Below are 16,439 nucleotides of genomic sequence, written 5' to 3'. Positions count from 1 at the left end.
AATGATGTAACAAGCCCTAGTTCATATACCATTTGTACAATCTGCTCATAAGGCATTACCAGGGAAGCAAGCATCACCTATACTGCAAGCTTATATTTGCAAAGCTGCATATCATCTTTCTAGATGTTGCAATACAACCTGGTGTAGATATTCAGCGTGACCACATTCAATGAAAATGATAAAGGAATTACCTTGATTATATAAGATGTTATTTGCAATTTGTCAATGCTGCAATATAATCACTCTTACTATGAGCTCTGCCATAATGTATAAGATAACATTTTGCTCAACACATTATGCTACATAGATAAGTGTTTGGTGCAAGATTGGTGATTTCTAAGCAATTGAAGGAGTTTCATACAGAATCTTAAAAGGCTTTCAGAACTCCCTTGTTGAAGTATATGCCATGCAAGAAGAAATGGAGATGCATGCAGACCACTCTGAAGGTTCCTTCCATCAAGCAATGACATGCTGAAAAGCAAGATTTTCTTGTTGATCCCAAGGACATCAGTAGCTACAGAACATTTTCTTAGAAGCTTAGTAGGATGGTTCCATTCTAAAGCTGGATATTGTTCAACTGGATGATAATATCCGTAGTTTGGCCACAAGAAGTCTCATCCATAGACTCTTGGGCAATCAATTATACATGGACAATATGTACCAATTGGGCAAAAAGCACTAGAAGATTTTCAGAAAATACAAATCCAATCTTTCCCTTGGGGTTATTTCATACTCACTTTTGCAACTGAGGTAGATTGTAAGTTTCAAGGAGGATATTTGTTTAAGAAGAATGCCAGCTTTGCACATAAAACAGTGGCACATAAGCTTCAAACCTTCACAGAAAATAGCTTATAAAGCCAAAATATGAATCCGACTGTATGCCCTTTTGCATGAACGAGGATCGGAGTATGTTTAAAATAGTTGGTGAAAGTGACTGAAACCCTTGGGGGTTAATCACTGTAAATGATGTTCAATTTACATTCAATATGCAAGTTATATCCTACTTAGTATTATCTTGTTTTATATATTACTGAATTAACATATGAATCAGACTATCTTCTTTTATGTGGCAGGTGTGAGGAGCATTTATAAATTTCGATATCCATTCTCACACATACCATTTGACATATATAGTGGGCTGGGTACGGTCAAGCGATGCCTTGACCGGCCATGTCTTTTGGACATGGCCAATCAAGACATCACTTGATCGTGCCCCTTCACTATAACAATAGTGCACGGCGTTTATTAACCAAATGGTGTATGTTCAACACTCGATAACTATCTATGTATGCCAATCGGTGTATGATTATATTTAACACTCCGAACGCTTGCCTTAACACCCGATATCAATCGGTGTGTGTTTAATATACCACCCGATAACAATCGGTGCAAACATAAACTAACATCGATACTAATCGATGTTCGGTCTACCCGATAATCATTAAATCCGATTTGCAATGGTTAACCCGATTTGACAATCGGTGAATGCAAATAGTGTAATAGATTATCAAATCGGGATTCTATGATAATGAACAATTAATCATCATATACAAATAAAGAATGTTTATCAATTGAGTGCTTGAGGTTATTCATTTTAATAATCGATATGATAAATGATTGAATGAGAGACTTCATTTATCTCTCATTCAATCAATTATCTTACCGAAGCTATTATGCATTAACACTCCCTCTTAGCTAGGTAAGATAAATGAGAGTAGTGTATCAAGCATCACAATTCAAATGATAGTTAGGGTTCTTTTACATAATTTTAATTTTCTAGGAGATCATATCACCTAATCACAAGATATGAAGTATCACCTAACCACGTGATACAAAATGTCTATCACATTAATCTTGTGATGACAGGATATCACCTTAGCACGTGATATCAATATTGCCTAAGCACGCAATACTTAAGGATAATCATATGAGAAAATATTCAATTCTCATCTTTATCCAAGTTATGGTAGGTGCACTAACACTTCATATAAACGTTTTACCACAACACAATCATGGCTTCATCCATGATACACCAGAGATCCAACATGATAACTAGTTTGGACATTATAAGATCGTCACCTTATAATGTCTCCATACAAGTGTTCATTATCTTGAGAGATCGTCACCTCTTAGATATGAACCCAGGGGATAAAATCCAAAAATGTCCTATCATGACAAAGAAGTTTACGCATTAAACATCTTATAGATATGCAAATACAGATTACAAAGCAATTTACCTTTCTATCATACCTAAACCTTTTCTGAAGTGATCAACCTTCACTCTGGAAAGAGGTTTGGTCAGAATATCTGCAGTTTGATCTCCTATACAAACATATTCTAATTAGATTGCATTCCAGTCTACCATATCTTACACATAGTGGTATGGAATCTCAATATGCTTGGATCTGTCATGAAACACTGGATTTACTGAAAGTTTTATGCAGCTCTGGTTGTCACAGTGTTTAACAGTGGGTTTCATTGGTTCTCCAAACAACCCCACAAGCAACTTCCTAAGCCATACTGCCTCTCGAGCAGCCATAGAAGCTGCAATGTATTCTGCCTCGATGGAGCTTTGAGCTACAGAAGACTGCTTTCTGCTGATCCAAGATATCGTAGTTGAACCTAGACTGAAGCAACACCCTGAAGTGCTTTTCTTGTCAATCATACTTCCAGCCCAATCTGAATTTGTAAATCCATGTAGGTCTATATCAACTTTCTCATATTTGAGACCCAGGTTTAGGGTACTTTGTAGCTATCTCATAATGTGCTTTACTGCAACCAGGTGTATCTCCTTTGGTTCACACATAAACTGACTTAGACCATTAACTGCATAACAAATATCTAGTCTTCTATTTACCAGGTACATCAGGGACCCAATCATTTGTCTGTATTGAGTAGGATCAGTGGGTTGTGACTCTGTTGCTACTTCTTTAAGTTTATGTAAATTGGTTTCCATAGGAGAGGTCATGGGTCTACAGTTTAGCATTCCAAATCTCTTCAAAATATACAAGGTATACTTTCCTTGGTTTAGTATAATGTTGTCAGAATTCTGCCATACTTCCAATCCTAGGAAGTAATGAAGGAGTCCTAAGTCCTTCATACCAAATTCTTTGGATAGATCTTTCTTGCATTGATCTATAAGGTGATCATTTCCTGTGATTAATAAGTCATCAACATATAAAATCAATATTAGCATATCACCTTTATCTCTTTTGTAGTAGAGATTAGGATCTGCATCATTTTTGGAGAAGCCTAATCTTGAAAGATAGGTGTCAATTCTTTCATACCAGGCCCTAGGAGCCTGTTTAAGCCCATAGAGAGCTTTCTTGAGTCTACACACATGAGACTCTGGATCATGAATTTTAAATCCTTCGAGTTGCTCTAGGTAGACTTCTTCGATCTCACCATTTAGAAAAGTTGTCTTAACATCCATCTGGTGTACCTTCCACCCCTTTGTTGCTGCAATGGCTAATACAGCGCTTACTGATGTATACCTGGCATCAGGTGCAAAAGTTTCTTCATAATCTATTCCTTCCCTTTGTGAGAAACCTCTAGCAACATGTTTGATCTTGAAAAGCCATTTAGATGAAACCACAGGTTTCTTAGTTGGCCTAGGAACAATCTCCCAAACATGATTTTTCATAATGGACTGATACTCTTCAGACATGGCATCCTTCCATACTAGATGTTCAAGTGCATCTGATACATTGTTTGGTTCGGTTTTAGAGAGATCATTCATAAGGGCAACATAGCTAGTGAATTTATTAGGCCTTTTGCTTTCCCTAAAAGTTCCTAAAGGAGCAACAAACTTCTGAGCTTCTTCTACAGTTTTGGTGGCCCATAGTGGTATTTTCTTGAGGTTTTCTCTAGGTGGACTTTGAGTTTCACTCATAGTTTCCTCAAGATTCTCCCTCTAAAGCTCAGGAGTACGATCTCTATCTAAGCTAGGGGTCGGGATATAGACTTCAAGGTCTAGAGAGCTTTGGGCTCTTTTGAAGGCTAAGTTTTCTTCAAAGATCACATCCCTACTTAGTTCAATATTCTTTTGACCAGGTATATATATCATGTAGGCCTTGGAGGTTTCACTATATCCTACAAAGATTCCCCTTTTTCCAGAAGGCTCTAATTTTAACCTTTTCTCCTTAGGTACATGAATATAGACAAGGCATCCAAAAATCCTAAGGTGGCTTATATCCGGTTTTGATTTAGTAAAAACTTCCTCAAGGGTCTTATCTTCAAGATGAGAGTGAGGACATCTGTTTTGAATATTACAGCAGTGCTAGTTGCTTCTGCACAAAGATTGATATTTAGATTCTGATCAAGAATCATAGCTTTGGCAGCTTCAACGATTGTCCTATTTTTTCTTTCTGCTATCCCATTTTGTTGAGGGTTGTAAGGTATTGTTAACTCCCTCTTAATCCCTGAATTTTTACAAAACTCTTTAAATAATTTTGATGTGTATTCCCCCCCATTATCAGTTCTTAGGGTTTTAATTTTGTTTCTTCAATAGTTCTCTGTTAGTGATTTGAATTCTTTAAACCTATTAAGGATCTCTTCTGATTCTTTACATTTCAGAAAGTAGATCCAAGTTTTCCTAGAGTAGTCATCAACAAATATTACATAATACAGAAATCCCCCCAATGAAGGTACAAACATAGGTCCACATACATCAGAATGAACTAACTCTAAAATTTTACTTGTTTTCCTAGTACTACTCTGAAGAGCACCCTTAGTATTTTTACCTAGGGCACATCCTGTGCATGCCCCTGAATGATATTGCTTTAGCTTAGGTAGACTTGTGACAAGGTCTCCCATTGATGATAAAGCTCTAAAACTTAGGTGGCCTAGTCTTCTATGTCAGATTTCATTGGCATCTATAGTTTCATGAATTAGGGCTAAGTTGGGCTTTGTGCATAGCTCATACAAGTAGCCTTGTCTTTGACCAGTTGTTTTAGCTTTCTTGATGGATGAGTTCTTTGGCCAAGCCAATACTTTGTTGTCCATGAAGGTCACTCTGTATCCATTGTCCTCCAGTGTTGATATTGAGACTAGATTCCTCTTGATGCCTGGAACATATAGTACTCCTCTAACTTGTAATGATACACTTGAATTTAGTTTGATGGTGCAAGTTCCAACTCCTTTGACAGGGTGTGTAGAATCATCTCCGATGGTTACTTCCTCATCATTCTCCTCTTTCATGGAGTCTAGTACTTCTCTGAATCCTGTGATGTGTATGGATGAGCCACTATCGATCACCCAAGAGTTCACTTTGTTTGATGCTTGATTTGTGAGTGTTGAATAGAGTACATACTTCTCGGAGTCCTCTTCTCTTTTGGGTTTTCCTATTTTGACAAATGTGGCTTGTTTAGCTCTTTCTGGACATTTGGCAACATAGTGCCCAAATTTGTCACATCTGTAACACTAAATTTGAGAGAGGTCCTTCTTGAAGGAGTTCTTGCCGTGACGACCTTTTCTCTTCCTGAATTACTTCTGCTTGCCTTTCTTGTTTGAGTTCGTATTTAGAACTTGAAGATCTTCATCTATATTCTTTTGTTTGATCCCTTTCTTATTTTGCCTTGATTCCTCTTGGAGAGAGTCAACCTTTAGCCTATCGAATTTTGGGAAGTTATCCCTTGCACTGATGCCTTGGACGAATGTTTCCCAGATGCTAGGCAACCCATCTAGAGCAATGAGGGTTAATTCTTTGCTTTGGATCTCATATCCAAGGGTTGCCAATTCATCCCTTAAGGTAGACATTTGCATGAAGTAGGCATTGACTGATTCTCCTTTTATCATGGTTATGTGATTTATTTCTCTTTTTAGAGTCAAGGTTCTATTGGCATTCGATATCTCAAAAGCATCTTCGAGTGCTTTGAACATGTTGAAGGTTGTTTCATGTTTCTTTATAATGGGCATAATGTTGTTCCTTACCCCATCAACTATGATTTTGATAGCCTTATCATTTCCTTCTTTCCAAATTGCTTTGTCAGGTTCAATCTCAAGATCTTTAGTTTCAGTCTTTACAAATGATTCAACTTTATTTTCTTTTAGAATCATTTGAATTCTGAATTTCCATGCGGAGAAGTTGACACCTCCTGCGAGTCTGTCTTCAAATCTGATAGTCCTAGCCATTGATAGGATTGTGATGTTGAATATATGCTTGATTTCAATTTTATGTAAAATTGAACAGCCTCGAGTTCGATTTAACTATAGCTCTGATACCATGTAAATGATGTTCAATTTGCATTCAATATGGAAGTTATATTCTACTTAGTATTATCTTGTTTTATATATTACTGAATTAACATATGAATCTGACTATCTTCTTTTATGTGGCAGGTGAGGAGCATTTATAAATTTTGATGTCCATTCTCACACATACCATTTGACATATATGGTGGGCTAGGTACGGTCAAGCGATGCCTTGACCGGCCATGTCTTTTGGACATGGCTAATCAAGACATCACTTGATCATGCCCCTTCACTATAACAATAGTGCATGGCGTTTATTAACCAAATGGTGTATGTTCAACACGTTATCGATGTATGCCAATCGGTGTGTGTTTAATATAACATTTTTCTCTATCATTTCATCTTTATTGAGCTCCTCATTACCATTCTCTTATTCCTCGTCCCTTCATGCACTAGTATTGATTCTAGATGTAATGTCCCTAATCTAATTACCTTGTAATTTGCCATAAATTCACAAATCCAAAAGAAACAAGGAACATGATATAGTTAGAGACATAATCCTTACTCATGAATAAGATGAGATAAGTCTGTCTTGGAAACCTGCAACCAGGTTAGATAATGATGTAGATATAATTCATACAATACTTCCATTTCTAGGGCTAAGGAATTTACATACGTGTAACACATAACAAGTCTAAATGATTACATGAGGGTTCAACCATAATGATGGTAGCGATGGGAGACATCATAAGGTGCCCCAAATATCTCCTACCCTAGGCCCAAGGGTGGAAACTTTGTCCCCCTTGGTCTCATGTGGTCCTTAACCATTCTCATGAGGTGGTGTACTTAGTGGGGTTTGTACACCGTTTCCCTCTATCATGCCATCCTTCTCTCCTCTTATGATTGAGGATCCTTTCTAGCTCAATTGATCAATATGGGGTTTGTAGGGGAGACATGCAATAGGGTGCCCCTAAATTGACCCTTGATTCTAGGCCCAAGGGCAGAAATTTTGTTCCCCTTGGCCTCATGTTGTCCTTAACCGTTCTCCTAAGTTGGCGTGCCTAGTGAGGTATCCCTCACCATTCCCTATCCTTGCATTCCCTTCCATTTCCCCCTAGTTTGATCGATTATTGCAAACAGAAATTCACATCATTAGATACATAAATATTTATGTTAGATTTGAGAATTCATGTTTGCATACAATCTCGTATAAATATATACATTCACATAATAGACAAATACATATGCATAAATAATACAATTATTCCCTCATACCACAATAATTGAAGAATTTATTATAGAATTCAGTTTGCTGTATATATTATTGGATTTATCTGCTCCTTATGAGTACCGATACTAATTCAATTGCTTTCCTTGATTGATAGATTGTTTGTGAATGATTGATATTCAAACGAGTGATTGATTCAACGAATGTTGATTTGATTTAGTGATGCTTGAATGATGAATTGATTTATTTGATAGATCAATTGACAACTTAAAACACATTTGATGATTGATTTCTGATTTTAAGATGTGAGTTGATGATTGATGATGTTTTGATTGCTTGTTTATCCACTTTGTTGAATTGATCTTTGCTAATTGATAGATTGTTTGATTTGATCTTTTGCTGATTCATAGATTGCATGATTTCTTGATGCTTTAATGAGTGATGATATATTGAGCTTTGCTTGGAGTGACCTCCTCTTTATACTTTATAGGTGAAAGGGTCATAACCTTTCATAAGATTTGAGTCACTTCTTTTCATTGTTGCCTTTGAGAATAATAAATTATTCTTCAAATTGATTTCCCTTTGATGTCCTCCTCAAATGAAATCTTCTCCTTTATATATCCTCCCAATGTGAGGAAGAGTCACACCTGTTCACCATTTCTGCCCTTTGCAATAGTCACAACCTTTCACAATTACCACCCTTCAAAAGAGTCACAACTTTCATCATGTCTACCCTTTGAAAGAGTCACTTCCTTATTTTCTTCTCATTCCTTTTTTCTTCCATTAATCCTTTCTTAATTCCTATGTTCCCTTCTTCCTTCCCCAATTCCATATCCTTTTATACTGTCCTATTTTATTGAGGAGACACATCTCTTTGGAAAGAGACATCCATTTAAAGGGTTATGTCTGTTTATTGTTGTCTTATCTTTCAAATCAGATCTGCAATCCTGATTAGATTAAAAAGTGCCCCTTCAAATGAAGTTCTCTTCTCCCTTTTATACCTCATGTTTGAGGGAGTCACAACTTTTCATTTCATGCCTTTTGACCATTCATTAAACTTAACTAAACAAAAATTATTTTTAATTTTATTCTTTATATTTTTATTTTTATTTTATTATTAGTATTTATTATTAAATCATATTTCAAAATGGGGACATTACACTAGATCCAAGATGTCCTCATTGGCTTCTTTAAACCCTTTTCATTCTAGGAGATCCCTTTCGTTCAATGCATTTCTTTCTAGAGCTTTTGTGTTAATCTCACCTTGTTTATCCCTAGATTCTCCATGGATTTCTTCTCGCTTCTTTTGTTCTTGCTTGCAAGGTGCATCTATTTTCACCCATTTTCTTGTAATGTATGCTTAATTTTGGGTTTTTGGAAACCATCATCTTCCTCTTTTTTTGATGTCTGCATAGCTAGTTCTTGCTGTATTTCCATAACTGTTGTGCATTTGCTAACCAGGTGGTCATATTAATGACAGGTTCTACTATTGAATGGAATACTTTTATAATTTGATCATTTGAATTTATTGTATAGCCCTTTCTTTATTAGGAAGGCTCTTGGGTGGAGGTTGATTCAATTCTAGTTCCACACATATCTTGAGGGAGTTTGTGGATCATCTTCTAAATGATTGAGAGGTAGTGATTGTTAATGCATAATAGCTTTGGTAAGATAAATGATTGAATGAGAGATAAATGAAGTCTCTCATTCAATCATTTATCATATCGATTATTAAAATGAATAACCTCAAGCACTCAATTGATAAACATTCTTTATTTGTATATGACGATTAACTGTTCATTATCATAGAATTCCGATTTGATAATCTATTACACTATTTGCATTCACCGATTGTCAAATCGGGTTAACCATTGCAAATTCGATTTAATGATTATCGAGTAGATGGAACATCGATTAGTATCGATGTTAGTTTATGTTTGCATCCCAACTGAAAAGGTAGAAAAAAACCGATAAAATATTTTACTTATTCGAAAAAAATAAATATGGACACATTGAAAAGAGAAAAAGAGGGAGATGCAAAACACTTGTTTAGCTACAGAGAGAGATCATAGTGGATATAGCATAGCAATCCCAACCTTTCTTGGAAGAAGTGCACAGAAGGAGCTTACATGTAAGCATCTATTCAATGTAAGCCTACATGGAATATTCAGAAAATGCAAACATTTCATATTTCATGCAAGGAAATGCTTGCATGCATATAGAGAAGTACATGTGCCTACTAAACAGGCAACAAAACCCAAAAGGCAACTAAGTCAATGCTATGCATTTTAAAAAACAATTTAGAACTTTCATCCATACTTCTAGTTTAAGACTGCTAGCTAGTACCCTTTAATTAAAAGATAGTTTATTGCTTGCAAATACGAAACATCTGGTACATGTCCCTTGATGTACCTATAAGACTTGATCCCTTTTTATATAATATACTATTTAAAGCTTTATCAAAAAAAATTATCTAAAATGAATAATATAAATATATTTTATTAAATGCAGTCAACTGGATGAAAATTTAAATGATTAAATAAATTAAGAGACTTCTAAACAAAATCATCCTTGTTGGATACCATTTAACTTCCTGAACTTGTAGGATGTCATTTGATCAAATTATGATTCAATAGGCATCCTCAGGATATTGCAAAGGCAGATATAACAAACTGCTTTGGGGCAAGTAATCATTTTTCAAAGATAAATCTCAGGGACTGCCAATTACCATGATATATAAGTATAACTCATTAGCAAAAGGAAACAACCTTTCAATAATCTTCAAATTAACAATAAATTTCAAACGGTGATGTACACATTCTTCTTCAATATCTCTAAAATGGTTGAATAAATGAGATGCTTTACTATTTTTTTTTTCATGTTACAAGACTGAATCCCATCAGAGTGCCAGAACTATAAGCATTTCACAAATTGATGCACAATGACTTTTCTGACCATGATTCCCTGATTTTTTTGAAAAATCGGGATTCCTAGCATGTTGGAAACCCATTGTGGCAGATTGTAATGTTGTTGGTACTATATACAAAGAAAGAACATATTGTTGTACCATTCCATTGAGTTTAGGTGTGTTTTTTATTGGCTGCATGGTTGGATAATATTCTCTTGATCCTTTCAGTCATGACTACATCACGAATGAAGCCATGGTAACAATTACATGAGTTTTAGATGGGTTATAGTTATCATATCATGAGCAAAGTATGTCACTGGATTATACATAGCAATGCAAATGCACATGAAACTTTGTTGAGTGCATGCAACAACAATAAAAGACAGGTAGATGTTCTGGAAGGTAGTCTAAGTTACCAAAGGTCATTGGACTGTTTGTCTCTACTATCAGAGGCCATGGTTTGGTCTTGGTGGGACTACAAAAAGACATGTTTCACCATCAAGTGTGTTCGGTCAACAACCATTGATTAAGTCATTACAAAAGAATCTAAGCAAATGAGTCAATTGTTCACTTGGAAAGTCTCGTCAAAGTGACGTGTGACAAGTTGTCGTCATGGTACATGTTGATGTGTTTTTATGACGCTTTGAACATAGAATAAAATACTAAGTATTATATCCTCTCTTGAACGAGGAAACCTCATATGCCAAACAATGTGATCAAAGTAGGGAACCCCAAGGTTTCTTTAGTCAGGTCTTGACATGCAAATTAGGGACTTACGCTTTGTTCAAACTCTAATCTTAGATCTAAGGGCAATGATGATAATGGATAATGCTTTAGATAGACAAATTCATTATGGCACTACTTTCTACTTAACCAAAGATAGCTCACAATGCCATAGAAAGAGTGCAATCTTCTAAGGTAGTGAAAGATTTTCATATTGCAAATATTCATTCAAATACCCTATCGACGCAATCCAAATGAAACATTCACAATTTAAATATTACCAATTATGAGGTTCAAACTAACCATGCAAAGCAACTTGCAATCAACAAATCACCAATGGTATGAACCAAGGAATTCATCATATATCTTCACATCACCATCACAATCAATGAACTTCAACTACACAAAAGATCCATCTTATCTTCAATGAAATTTATGTATTAATTTCAACATAGTCTTGCAACAATTTCTTGTCTCCTACTACTCTAATCTATTCTACTCTACTACTTCCTAATTTCTAGTTAACCCTTACAAATGAAAATGCCAAGCCTATCATAGACTTTGAATTACAATTCAAGGGCCCAAATTGATTTGAAATCAATGGCCAAGATTTGAACAATAAAACCCTAATGTGGGGTAGTTACAACTACCACCACCTATATTTAATATTGACTAATGACATAATTACAAGCCTTTGGACACATGTCCTCCCTTTGAATGTGGACCAATGAGAGATGAGGTAAGGTATATTAAATAGTATTTAAATGTGACTCCACATGTCACTTGCTCCTTTTGGAATAAGTTGGGTTCAATGCACTTGGACATGTTGACGTGGCATCATTTGATTGGTTGAGGTAAATAGGTGCCACATCATCGTATATATATCTTGATACTCGGCATCATCCAATTGTTCAAGTTTCTAACATAATCCTCGTCATGGAGTCTCTCGACATGACATCCACAATGGCTACACCCAATGGTGGAAAAATCGCATCTCAGTCTCAGAGATGTACAAGATCTCATCATGAAGTCTCTCAACGTGATGTTGTCATGGAGTCTCTCAATCATGGCATCCACAATGGCTACTCCCATTTGTGGAAAAGAGTTCATCACGGAGTCACTCAACGTGATGTCCACCATGGCTACTCCCATGTGTGGAAGGGAACAAGTGCACAAGTGCCCATCACAGAGTCACTCAACGTGATGTCGTCATGGAGTCTCTCAACAAGACGTCCACCATGGCTACTCCCAAAGGGTGGATAAACACAAGTACAAGAGAATCATCACTGAGTCTCTCAACGTGATGTTGTCATGGAGTCACTCAACATTACATCCACCATGGCTACTCCCAGAGGGTGGAAAGAACCACATCTCCGTCTCAATGATGGACAAGGGCTTTCACCTCAAATTTCTCTCTCAAAGAAAGATGCATTAACAAGGGCTTTCACCTCAAATTTCTCTCTCAAAGAAAGATGCATTAACAAGGGCTTTCACCTCAAATTTCTCCGTCTCAGAGAAAAATGCATTAAGTAACACAAATTTTCATGATGATGTGACTCCCTCTAGAGCTCCACATACTTGCATCAACCTTCTAGCCTCCTCGTCCAAGGTTGCCTCTTGATGGTTTGTCAGACTCTCTCTGAATCTCCAAGTACTTTCCCCAATGGAGTCCCCCTCCATACTTCTTGATCATCATCTATTCAATCTCTTGATACACATTTTCATTCCACTTGGGCGTTCCGCGGGCTTCCCTTGATCGATAAGTTCTGAACTCCATTGTCACCTAATCCTCAGTGGGTCCCAGGTGCACCTCGACCTTCTTTATATGAACAAATAAGGAATTTTGAAAACATTAAACTTCTTCAAACTCTTTATATAGGTTGCTTGAAGTCTTGTGCATTGATGCAACTTTCACGATTCCAAAAAAAAACATGATTCAAAGTCTTTGACTTGCACACTACATGGAGGCTCCTGACCTTCCACAAACCTAGTACACAACTTTTACAGCAATGTTGCCCCTTTTGCAAAAGACCATACCCAACTCCATTGCTATCGGCAATAAAGTAAAATCATTTCAGTATAGAAGCCACAACTTCCCACTGAACATACGCCAAAAGTATAGATGCCACACTCAACAAAAATTCCTCACGCCAATGGAGGATAGCTCGCATACCACCCATGTGATCAAGGGGAAGGGTACGCACGGGAAACAGAGAATATGTGGAAGCCAAGATAATAATCGCAGAGAGTTAATTTTATTATATAACAAATGTTACACAAGTCACTACTCAAGCGAAACCTTAGTCTCTAAATTCACGTGCAGACATTAATATTTTTCATACACAAGAAACAACATCCAACTTAACATTTCATTCTCAGCAACAACGATCCTCCTCAAATCATCATATATCCCACACAAGGACTGAAGTGTAATTTAAAATGGTGACAATTTTCAACGCGTATCGTGGGAAGACAAATCATTCCATTCAATATTCTTGACTTCTAGAATAAAGTGCCATATGATTCCCACAATTACTACAAATTCTTTTGTTCAGCTGCCTATTCTATTTACTCTTCCACTAACCCTCAATACAAATGCCACAACAAGTGGTTATGTTCACTCAACAATATCCATGTAATCACAATCGCCCCTTATCCATGTAATCAAAATCCACGTGAAATGCCCGAATCTGCATTTCTGTGAGAATCGAGATGGCTTTACTCTACACACTATCAGCTACTTACTCTTGCGAGCTCCCTTGGTAGTTTCAATGAAGAGCTCTCAATAATATCTTAAAAACAACTATGTAGAGATATCAATTTGAATCAAACATAGAGCTGGAGTGTCAAGGAAGTGATATCCACCACCGGTGCCTTTGTAACTAGTAATGACAGTGTCGTCCACGCCATCTCCCACCAACATAATATTAGGCTTGTTTTGGGGCACCTGAATGTTTTCTCTATACACTCCTTGTTTGATACGAATCATGTATCAGTTGGCATTATTCACAGGAACAGCATTAATGGCTGCTGCAGTCGTCATGTAATGACCACTACCATCTTGCGCCACAATTGCATCCGTTTGGGAAGTTTCAAAAAAAATCTGCAAAAGCTTCCTCCTCTTTGAACGAGACACCCACTACAGAAACCCATCTTCAACCAAGCCCAAATCATATCCGTCAGATGATAGATGTCGCTTGTGGTGGATTGGAGCCATGTTCACATTATTGCTACCAAAGAATAGGCACAGAATCAACCTGCTCTGATACCATGTTGATTTTTTTAGGTCAAGAATGTGAATTAAATTTTATTTTTTTTATATACCACACATGCACCTCTTCACCCAAGGGATGCAGCTCTCTCAACTAGGTCGACCAAGGTAGTTTGTTTATTTATTTAATTTAACTTGAGAGAAAAATATGTTTCGCCACTATAAATATCAACAAGACATTCTTGATCCTGAACTCCTTGATGTCCTCTTAAAATGTGGAACATGTCCTTGATTCTCCTTCATGTTGTAATGTTTTTCCTTTGATTAAGGTCGTTGTAATTAGCTTGTTTGAAGTGTTCATCTTGGATTCCATCTTGAATTGTGAATGTTGTCCTTCTTCACATTGTTGTCTTCTTTGTAACCGCTCCTTTGCCTTGAATGTGTTAACCTTGTCCTTTGCACTTGCATCTTCATTTCTTGCCAGCCTCCTTTGAAATCCTTGATCTTAATATCCCTGCAAATGTTGTAGAGCTCTTCATCCTTTTCATATACCTTCCTTACTATCACATCCTGAAAAGAAAGAGAACACACGTTGAATCCAAATTGTAAATGAAAACCCTAGCATTAATGGAATGCAAGCAATCCATGATAATTAAATGAAAATTTTGTCAAGCCCTTGCATCATTAGTTCATTCTAAAACAACTTGTATGAATATCAATCTTCAAAAGATGCATTCATGAAATAAAATTGTTCAAATCTGATCATTAATGACTTGTTTTTGCTTCACAATTTCTTCCTTTAGCCCTTAGTGTTGACCCCTAACATATTAGCTCTTGAAGACTTCAAAAATTCCTCATTCAATTTGCTTAAACAACCTCTGATTTTTACCCTTCAATGATATCGAAAAATGACTTGGGAATTCTAAAATTTACCACTCAGAAATAGGAAACTTCTGGAAACTTGCTCTTGTTCAGGTCTGCAGATGGTCAACTTGGTGATGGAAATTGCCTAGATCAGAGTGTGAATTGGAAATTTGTCTTCTTTATGTCCCGTTCACCTTAAAACATGACTTATTTTGATGCTGATCACTTCAGGTCTGCTGGACTGTTCACTTGGAACCTGATAAAAAATTGTCTGATTTACCTGGAAATCGTCTCCAATCTGCTGTGGTTCGCACCTTTCCTCTTCACAAATTCACTACTCCCTTGACAAGTTCGCCACTCTAGTTTGATTCACCTTGCAATTTGATTTAGTTTGATGAAACTCACCTTAAATCTGGTGTAGATCTGCCTTCAATCAGAGATGTAAATTCGCACCTTAAATCTGATAAAAATCGCACTTGATCTGCTCTTAATCTGCCCTAAAACGAATTTGAATGTTGAGAAAATGAAATGTTTTCACCTCACATATATATGGTGAACAAGTTCCTAATGAGGCCGACCTTGTTTATTTTTGTTCTAATTTTCAAATTTAAATCACCTTATTTCAAGTCGGCCAGGTTGCTTTGACGTTTTCCATTTGAATTTTTTGAATTTTCAGTCTTTTATCAAGTCAGCCTTAATCACCTCCAATGTTGAAAGGGTTTCCCTATTTATACAAAATGTAAGAAGAAAGATGGTTTCTCTAAATATATCCACATACAATCATAAAATTAGTAATAATGTTTTTACTTTGTCTATATTATTGGTGATGATTCTTGGTTGATTGACTCAAGTGCATCATTTCATGACTCCACATAAGTGAAACTCCAAGTGAAAGAATGTGATGGGTGACAAGTTTTCCTTGGTGATAACAACTTTCTTAAAAAAGTTGGCCAAGGAAAATTTAAAGTGGAAACACCTAATATTTTGCATATTTCCAATTGTTAATTTATGATCAGATTTTAGGGTAAGCAGATATAAGACAAATCAATCAAATTTGCACAGAATATACCCTGGGAAAACCCTCCAACTTGAGGGAGAAAAACCCAGCAAGTATCTCTTATTATTTATCCAATAGGAATGGCAAGATGACTTTGCAACAATCAATATGAATCACTTCACTCCTTGAGGCTAGATAAGTGTGAATCGATCTGCCCTTGAGAATCCACGAACTTCCCTTGACATATTACGATCTGATCTTGATGTTCGAACTGCTGTGTAGTTATGCGATCTGCTGTAGATGTGAATCGATGTTC

General features: G+C 36.4%; 1 protein-coding gene across 2 annotated transcripts in view; it reads right to left on the bottom strand.

The window, feature by feature from the left end:
- LOC131073776 (DNA ligase 1) overlaps positions 1–16,439 on the bottom strand; it is a 191,382-nt gene that overhangs the window by 119,477 nt on the left and 55,466 nt on the right. The gene's annotated exons all lie outside the window — the stretch shown is intronic.

The sequence above is a fragment of the Cryptomeria japonica genome, chromosome 1, assembly GCF_030272615.1.
Source record: "Cryptomeria japonica chromosome 1, Sugi_1.0, whole genome shotgun sequence".
NCBI classification, from domain to species: Eukaryota; Viridiplantae; Streptophyta; class Pinopsida; order Cupressales; family Cupressaceae; genus Cryptomeria; species Cryptomeria japonica.
Note: the sequence above shows the minus strand (reverse complement) of the source record. Positions and strands in the feature narration are given on the sequence as shown.